The sequence below is a fragment of the Neopsephotus bourkii genome, unplaced genomic scaffold, assembly GCF_033783945.1.
Source record: "Neopsephotus bourkii isolate Nb327-2 ecotype Australia unplaced genomic scaffold, CSIRO-AGI_Nbou_v1 NB_57, whole genome shotgun sequence".
Taxonomy (NCBI): Eukaryota; Metazoa; Chordata; class Aves; order Psittaciformes; family Psittacidae; genus Neopsephotus; species Neopsephotus bourkii.
The window spans coordinates 43736-53342 of record NW_026900574.1 but is presented as its reverse complement, the minus strand read 5'-3'; positions in this window follow the sequence as shown (position 1 = coordinate 53342).

The window sequence follows — 9607 nt, the reverse complement described above, 5'->3', positions numbered from 1 at the left end:
TGATTTCTTGTAACAGTTTTGCACTAAAGTGCAAGCCTCGGTCAGAAGAAATTGCTTCTGGTACCCCAAAATGAGGCATTATTTCATTTAATTATGTTTTAATCACCTATCTTGCATTATTTATCCTAAAGGGAATGCTTCTGGCCAGCCTGAAAAAGTATCCATTAACACCAACAAATATCAATAACCCCCTTTTCTTGGTAATTCAGAAAAATCTATTGCCACTGCTGTCCCGGAAAACTTCCTCTACCAATTGTCCCAATTTGATTTCTATTTTCAGTCTTAGGATCATTATTAGGACATGGCTGACTTTGTTTTGTCTCTAATTGAACTGTGGTGTATAGATTCCTTCCTACAATTTGTCTAAATATTTATACAAAGAGTTGCTACCCCAATGATTTTTATTATATTCTTCCAGAACTAACGTCCAGAGCTGGTTGTAGGCCATTACAATTTGCCCATCAGCTGTCTGAATACAACCCTCTTTATTTCCCTGTCCTTTGAGATCCTCAGTCAATTTTCTATCCTCTTTTGAATACCTAGGTTTATATTTTTCAATGGTTAGCTTGCCATCAGGTATTAAGGACATGATTTAAAATTGTTCAGCTGCTCGTTTGGTTTCAGAATCGGCCAATTCCCTGGTCAGAGTCACCTTGTTGATGTCCTTTACAGTACATGATAGCTACTTCTTCAGGTATCTGAACAGCTTCCAGTAATTGTAGAATTTCTTTGGCATGTTTAATCTGTTTCCCTTGTGTGTTCAAAAGTCCTCGTTCTTTCCAGATAGCACCATGTGCATGGACCACTCCAAATGCGTATTTAGAATCAGTCCAAATATTTAACCTTTTATCTTTACCCAGTTCCAGGGCTCTGGTTAATGCTATTATTTCTGCCTTTTAGGTAGAGGTGTTTGTTGGTAAGAGTGTGCTTCTATTACCTGTGAAGCGGTGGTAACAGCATATCCTGCCTTTCGTTTGCCATTTTTCATGAAGCTACTACCATCAGTAAAACACTAATCAACATCTTCCAGAGCTTTTTCTTTTAAGTCTGGTCAGCTCCAATATACCGTCTCTATGGTGGTCAAGCAGTCGTCTGTTAGTGGTTCTGTCGATTGTTCCTGAACACCATTATTATGGATCCAAAGTCTGCACCATACAGTCATTCCCAGGAATGTCAGGATCTCCTTGACGGTCAACGGTCGTGGAGTCTGGCAAATGGCTTATTTTCTAGCAGTTCCAAGTTCTCTCTCTGTCCTGTTATTTCATATCTGATGTAGGAGACCGGGTTTGGTTTAGTTGGGCCTTGTTTGGATACCCAATAACCATTCCGTCCCAGAAAATTTAATAATTCCACTATCCACTGGATACATTCCTCCTTTGTTTCTGTAGCAGTTAATAGGTCACACATATTGTAACAGTCCCCGTCTGGGTAGGTGGCTTCCATGATTCTAGTTCTTGTGTTAGCTGATTTCCAAAAATCGTTGGACTGTTTTTAAACCCAAGGTAATACCGTCCAAGTTAATTGAGTTTTTTTTCCTGTGTCAGGATTTTCCCATTCAAAAGCAAATAAATTTTGGCTTTCTTTGGCTAATGGTAAGCAAAAGAAAGCATCCTTTAAATCCAGGACGAAAAACCATTTCTGATTTAATTGTAGTTTGGTCAATAAAGTATATGGATTAGCCACCACAGGATGGATGTCCTCTACTATTTTATTTATTGCCCTTAAATCTTGAACTAGCCTATAGGTTTTCCCATCTGTTTTCTTTACTGGTAAAACGGGGGTGTTATATTCCCATTCACAATCCATTAATAAACCATATCTTAAAAATTCATCAATTATTTCTTTAATTCCCCTTCTATCTTGTATTCTTAAAGGATACTGTTTTATTTGAACTATGCCAGCCCCAGTTTTTATTTCAATTTTAATAGGCAAAGCATTCTTTGCCTTTCCTGGAATTTCTGATGCCCAAACTCCTGGTATACCTGATTGAGGATTTCTTCTACTTTGGCTGAATTGGACTTCTTGGTTTCCTGTTGAATTACTGACACACTCATTACTTCAATTAATTGGTCCTCTTTTACTTTTAGTTCTATTTCACCTCTTTTGAAAGTTATGATCGCCTCCAAATGTTCTAATAAATCTCTTCCCAATAATGATTTGGATGAATTTGGCATATATAGAAATTTATGTACCCCAATTTATTTTCCTATCTTATATTTTAAAGGTCTTAGAAAGAATGCTTTTTCCTGATGGCCAGTAGCTCCCACAATCATTACAGACTCTTTTCCTTTTAGTGTCAAATCTTGGTTCAGAACCGAATAAGTTGCCCCAGTATCTATAAGAAATCCCACTTCTTTTTCTGTGGTCCCTAGCTTGATTTTAACCAGAGGATCCACTAGGGTAGATTCCCCAGGTCCCCGTCAATCTAATTCCAATTCAGTGGTCAGTTGACTTTGTTGTTTTCCCTGTGGACATTCCCATTTCCAGTGTCCAAACCCTTTGCAGTTTGCACATTGATCCTGACTAAGGGGAGTTCTCCTATAACCCCTGCCTCTCATTCCCATTCCTCGGCCACGACCTCTGCCTCTCATGCCACTACATCCCTCATTCACTTGCCCCAATGCTGCAATCTTCGCTGTTGTTACTACCTTTCCTAATTTCTTCTCTTTAACTTGTTCTCTATTCCTGTATACTTTCCAAGCCACTTCCAGTAACTTTTCCATATCTCCCATTTCAGTCACAGATAACTTTTGAAGCTTTCCCCTGATATCCTCCAATGACTGCCCCACAAAGGAATTTGTAAACTATAATTTTCCTTCCTCTGAGGAAGGATCCAGTGTGGTGCATTTTTGCATAGCTTCTCTGAGCTTATCCAGAAACTCTGTCGGCGACTCCTTCGGCCCCTGTCTTATTTCAAACAGCACCGAACAATTTACCACTTTAGGTACACCATTTTCAAGCCCATATTTAATCCAATTCTGATATATTTTCAGAGATGCATAATCTTCATCATCATAATCCCAGTTTGGAGCTGTAAGGGGAATATGATCTTCAGCCCTCCCCTCTATCGCCCCTGCAGTAATCTGAGCATTTACCTGAGTACAAGCAGTTTTTATAACCAACTGTTTTTCTGTCTCTGTTAATGTATCCAGGATTACATCTATATCTTTCCAGTCAGGATCCCGGCTTTTTACTAGTATCTCAAATTTCTTTGCTACCCCTATAGGGTCATTTTGATACTCTTTTGCAATCTGATTCCAATTATCCAAATCTCCTAAAGAAAAATTCATTTTTATTTTGATACATCCCTCTGGTCCCATTGCTTCCCGCAGAGGGGCTTGTAGGACAGTCTTAGTTTTACTACGAAGCCAGGCAGCAACAGGAGAGGAGGAAATTTGCTTTACACTTTGTTCTTGTTTTACACTATGTTCTTGTTTCACACTTTGTTCTTGTTTTACGGTTTGTTTTTGTTTTACACTTTGTTCTTGCTTTACACTTTGTTCTTGTTTTACACTTTGTTCTTGTTTCACACCTTGTTCTTGTTTTACACTTTGTTCTTGTTTTACACTTTGTCCTTGCTCCTCATCTAAATCAGATGATTCCTCCTCAATCAGAGGTGGTGTCTTATCTCGTACTTTTGGGGAAACATAATCCTCCATTCTATCCTCAACCTTGTTATCCTCAGCTTGTTTAAGTTTCAAACAAATTTCCCCAATAACACAACCAGAACAACATCTCTCCCGTCTATTCCCTTCCTGCTTCATTTCTTTTTCTAAAGCTAAAGCTAAAGGATCCGAAGGTGCTATATTAATTCCACATTCTTTTTGCCATTCTGGGTGATTTCGCAATGTGAAAAACATATCTGCATATATTACTTCATCCCATTTTCCTTGCCACCTCAAAACCAACATTAATTGCAACAATGTATTATAATTAAGAGTTCCATTTTTAGGCTATTTTTCCTGATCCTCCAGAGTGTACAAAGGCCACCATTGGTTACAATATTTTATCAATGTTTTCTTATTTACTGAGCCCCCAGGAGACCCTCCCAATTCTTTACAGTGTGCCAAAATGCACCCTAAAGGACTCTTTTTCATGATCTCCTCACTGCTGATTTCTCATTATCAATCTCTCACTCACACGCACTAGGGATCCCTCAGACACACTCCATGCAGTTACAACACTTGAAACAGATACAGAGAATAAAATTCTATCAAACAGGCCACAATTAATAATACAGTTCACCGATACCCAAAATAACAAGACCAAAATCAGCACTGTAAAAGGTCACAAAACGAATTGAATACCAATTCGAATACTTTTTCCAATAAGATTCAAAACCGTTTCCACAAGACAACCCCTGCGTGTTGTATGACCCAACCACACCACAAGAAGCCCCCTGCTTCTTGTGGGTGTATACCAGTAAAATCCAAAACCTTTTCCACAAGACACCCCCTGCCTCTTGCAGGACCCAAACCACAAGAAGCCCCTTGCTTCTTGTGTGGGTATACCAAACGGAGGCTAGCAGCCGGTTATAAGCCTTTACCTCTGAGATTTCCTATCTCGATTTAAGGAAGGCTTCCAAACCATGCATACGCTTACCAAACTAATTTACCAAACCGAGATGCCCCCTGCACCTTACAGACTGTACAAAAGAAAAGAATACCTTTTAAGAAGATTCTCCTTGTCTGCTCCCACAGTGATCCAAATGAGTTGAGGGGTCCCTCCAGGAAAAATTTCCAAGGGCCCTAGGGAGCCCAGTCCTCAAGCAGAGCAGCCAAGCAGAGAGGGTCCCATCTGGGTCGCCAAATTGATTCGGAGAAAACTCCAGGAACAAACTCGCCAACAAAGTTTTAAAGTTGACAAGCAGGTATTCTTTATTCCAGTGCCAGGAGACACGGGGGATACCTCCACCTAGCGTGTGTCTCCCAATTGCCACATAAGCCGTCCTTTTATAGCCACTGGGCATACATACATACATATTCATGAGGCTATGTACGGGTTACATCATTTTCCAGACTAAAAGTCCATTTGAATCAAACCTCTCCAGTGGTCGCTCTAGACTGCCCAGCAACGGAGTGAGCAGAGCACGAATGTTTGACTTCTCCCACCGCCAAAGAAAAAGGATACAAAGCCGGCATTGGGCTGCTTCAGCTCACAGTGAGCTTTGCAAGAGTGCCACCCGCATTGCAGTCGCTCCTCGCTTTCTCACCTAACACTCCATATGAATCTAAAGTCTTCAGAACCAGCTCTTGCCTGCCCAGGAGTGATTAGGGCATGAACATCTGGCCTCTGCTACCACCGCCGAAGAGCCAGGAGGGAAAGCTGCTGCTTAGTAACTTCAGGACACAGTGAGATTTGCCGTGGTGCCACTTACATTGCTGTTGCTCCTCTCTTTCACACATAAAAGACCATTTGAATCCAACCTCTCTGGTGATCACTCTCTGCTACCCAGCAGCAGAGCGCGTAGAGCAAAAATGCGTGGCCCCAGCTCCCATAGCTGAAGAGCCAGGCGGGAGAGCGGGTGCTGGGCCTCTTCAGCTCAAACTGAGCTTTGCAGCAGTGCCACCTGCATTGCTGTAGCTCCTCACTTTCCCACCTAAAGTCCAACACAATCCAAAATCTCTGGTGGTTGCTCTCGGCTGCCCAGAAGCAGGGAGAGTAGAGCACAAACGTTTGGCCTGTGCTCCCACAGCCAAAGAGCCAGGATAGAAAGCTGGTGCTTGGCGTCTTCAACACACAATGAGCTTTGCAGTAGTGCCAGCTGCATTGCTGTCGCTCCTCGCTTTCCCACCTAAAAGTCCATTTGAATCCAAACTCTCCGGTGTTCGTCTCGGCTGTCCAGCAACAGAGTGAGTAAAGCACGAACATTTGGCCTCTGTTCCCCCAGCAGAAGAGGCAAAAGGGAAAGCTGGTGCTGGGCCTCTTCAGCTCTCAGTGACCTTTGCAACAGTGCTACTCACATTGCTGCCATTCCTCTCTTTCACACATAAAAGTCTATTTGAATCCAACCTCTACGGTGGTAGCTCTTGGTTGCCCAGCAGCGCAGTGTGAAGAGCATGAATGTTTGGCCTCTACTCCCACAGCTGAAGAGCCAGGAGGGAAAGCTGGTGCTTGGCATCTTCAACCCACAGTGAGCATTGCAATGGTGCCACCTGCATTGCTGTCGCTCCTCACTTTCCCAGCTGAAAATCCATTTGAGTCCAAACTCTCCGGTTGTCGCTCTCAGCTGCTCAACAGAAGAGACAGGAGAGCACGACTGTTTGGCGTCTGCTCCCACAGCCAAAGAACCGGGAAAGAAAGCTGGTGCTTGGCGTCTTCAACACACAATGAGCTTTGCAGTAGTGCCACCCGCATTGCTGTCACTCCTCGCTTTCCCACCTAAAAGTCCATTTGAATCCAAACTCTCTGCCCAGCAGCACAGTGTGTTGAGTATGAATGTTTTGCCTATTTTCCCACAGTCTAAGAACCAGGCTAGAAAGATGGTTCTGGGCATCTTCAGCACGCAGTGACCTTTGCAACTGTGCCCCTTGCATTGCTTTCGCTCCTTGCTTTCCCACCTTAAAGTCTATTTGAATCTAAACTCCCCGATAGTGGCACTCTGCTGATCAGCTGAAGAGTGAGTAGAATACGGATGTCTGATCTCTGCTCCCACAGCCGAAGAAACAGAAACGAAAGAAGCTGCTTGGTATTTTCAGCACACAGTGAGGTTTGTAATGGTTCAACCTGCATTGCTGCCACTCCTTGCTTTCCCACCTGTCCTGGGTTAAGCAGTAGCAGTCATTTTTCTCTTTCTTGGTAGCTGGTGCAGTGCTGTGTTTTGACTTTCGGGCTGGGAGCAGAGCTGAAACCAATGATGCTTTGGTTTGGCCAAGGACTTTGTGAGCCTCATGCTCTGCCAGGGAGGAGGGAAGCCGGGAGGAAGCAGAGACAGGACACCTGACCCAAACTGACCAAAGAAGTATTCCATACCACAGCACGTCATGCCCGGGAGGTAACGGAGAGTTACCCAGAAGGGCTAGAGTGGACTGCAGGGTTGGAGGAGGTATCGGTCAGTGCTTGGTCAGGCTGGGGGGGCAAGTTATTGGTCGCCTGGTGATGGGGTCTTGTATTCTCTTCCCTTGTTATTTTCTTTATCATTATTATTATTGGTGGTAGCAGCAGTGATTTGTATTATACCTTAGTTACTAAACTGTTCTTATCTCAACCCGTGGGAGTTGCATTCTTTCTGATTCTCCTCTCCGTCCCTCCGGGAGTAGGGGGAGGGCAAGAAGGGGGAGGAGTGGGTGAACAAGATATCTGGCTGGGGTTAAACCACGACACCACCTAAAAGTCTGTTTGAATCCAAGCTCTCTGGAGCCCACTCTCGGCTGCCCAGCGGCAGAGTTTGTAGAGCATGAACGTTTGGCCTCTGCTCCCACAGCCAAAGAGCCAGGAGGGAAAAATTTTGCTTGGTATTTTCAACACATAGTGAGCTTTGCAACAGTGCCACCCACATTGCTGTTGCTCCTCGCTTTGACACCTAAAAGTCCATTTGAATCCATCCTCTTCAGTGGTCACTCTTGGCAGCCCAGCAGCAGAGTGAGTAGAGCACGAACGTTTGGCTTCTGCTCCCAGAGCTGAAGAGCCATGACAAAAAGCTGGTTCTGGGCCTCTTCAGCACACACTTATCTTTGCAACGGTGCCCCTCGCATTTCTTTAGCTCCTAGCTTTTACACATAAAAGTCCATTTGAATACTACCTCTCCCGTGGTCACTCTCAGCTTCTCAGCAGCACAGTGAGTAGAGCACAAACGTTTGGCCTCTATTCCTACATCAGCAGAGCTAGGAGGGAAAGCTGGTGCTTGGCATCTTCAACACACAGTGAGCTTTGCAACGGTGCCACCTGCATTGCTGTAGCTCCTCGCTTTCCCAGCTAAAAATCCATTTCAGTGAACCTCTCTGGTTGTTGCTGTCAGCTGCTCAGCAGCAGAGACAGCTGAGCATGAATGTTTGGCTTCTGCTCCCATAGCCAAAAAGCCAGGACAGAAAGCTGGTGCTGGACATCTTCAGCTCGCAGCGAGCTTAGCAATGGTGCCCCCCCCCCCACATTGTTGTCGCTCCCCGTTTTCTCAACTAAAAGTCCATTTGTATCCAACATCTATGGTGCCCACTCTCAGCTTCCCATCAGCAGAGTTAGTACAGCATGAATATTTGGCCTCTGGTCCCACATCCGAAGAGCCAGGATAGAAATCTGGTGCTTGGAATCTTCAACACACAGTTTGCTTTGCAACGGTGCCACCTGCATTGCTTTCGCTCCTCGTTTTCCCACCTAAAAGTCCATTTGAAACCAAACTGCTTCGGTGGTCGCTCTAGGCTGAGCAGCAGAAGATTTAGTAGAGCATGAATGTTTGGCCTCTGCTCCCACAGCCGAAGAGTGAGGAGAGAAAGCTGGTGGTGGGCCTCTTCAGCTCACATTGCACCTTCAAGGTTGTCATCCGCATTGCTGTCGCTCCTCGCTTATCCACCTAAAAGTCCATTTGAATACAACCTCTCCAGTGGTTGCCCTCGGCTGTGCAGCAGAAGAGTTAGTTGTCCATGAATTAATGTCCTCTGTTCCCACACCTGAAGAGCCAGGAGGTGAAGTTGGTGCTGGGCCTCTTCAGCTCACAGTGAGCTTTGCAACAGTCCCACCCGCATTGCTGTCGCTCCTCACTTTCTCAGCTAAAAGTCCATTTAGATCCAACATGTCCGGTAGTCGCTCTCGCCTGCCCAGCAGCAGAGTGAGTAGAGCACGAACATTTGGCCTCCCACAGCCAAAGAGCCAAGATAGAAAGCCAGTACTTGGCATCTTCAGCAAACAGTGAAGCTTTGCAACGGTGCTACCCTCATTGCTGTCGCTCCTCTCTTTCCCAGCTAAATGTCCATTTGAATCCAACCTCTCCGGTGCTCGCTCTCGGCTGCCCAGCACCACAGCAAGTAGAGCACGAATGTGTGTTTACACAGCCAAAGACCCAGGATGGAATGCTGGTGCTTGGTGTCTTCAGCACACAGCGATCTTTGCAATGGTGCCACCTGCATTGCTGTCACTCCTCCCTTTCCCACCTAAAAGCCCATTTGAATCCAACCTCTCCTGTGGTCTCTCTTGAATGCCCAGCAGCAGAGTGAGTAGAGCACTAGCGTTTGGCCTCTGCTCCTACAGCCAAAGAAGCAGGACAGAAAGCTGCTGCTTAGCATCTTCTACACACAGTGAGCTTTCAAACAGTGCCACGAGCATTGCTGTCGCTCCTCGCTTTCTCACCTAAAAGTCCATTTGAATCCAACGTTTACGGTGCCCACTCTCAGCTGCTAAGCAGCAGAGTTTGTAGAGCACGAACGTTTGGCCTCTTTTCCCAAATTCGAACATCTAGAAGGGAAACATGGTGCGTGGTATCTGCACGGAGTCATTCTGTCTCTGCTGTTGAAGCTGCATTTCCAGTTTAGCTTCCTTCTTGTTTGCTCTGTGATCCTTCAGGATGATCTTTAATTCCAGCCTCAGTTTCCACTGCTTTTGGTGTTTGGAAGAGTAACCTCTCGAGTGCTGGGGCAGGAGGGAAGCTGAAGAGGCAGGGACTGGCAACGCTGTGGGG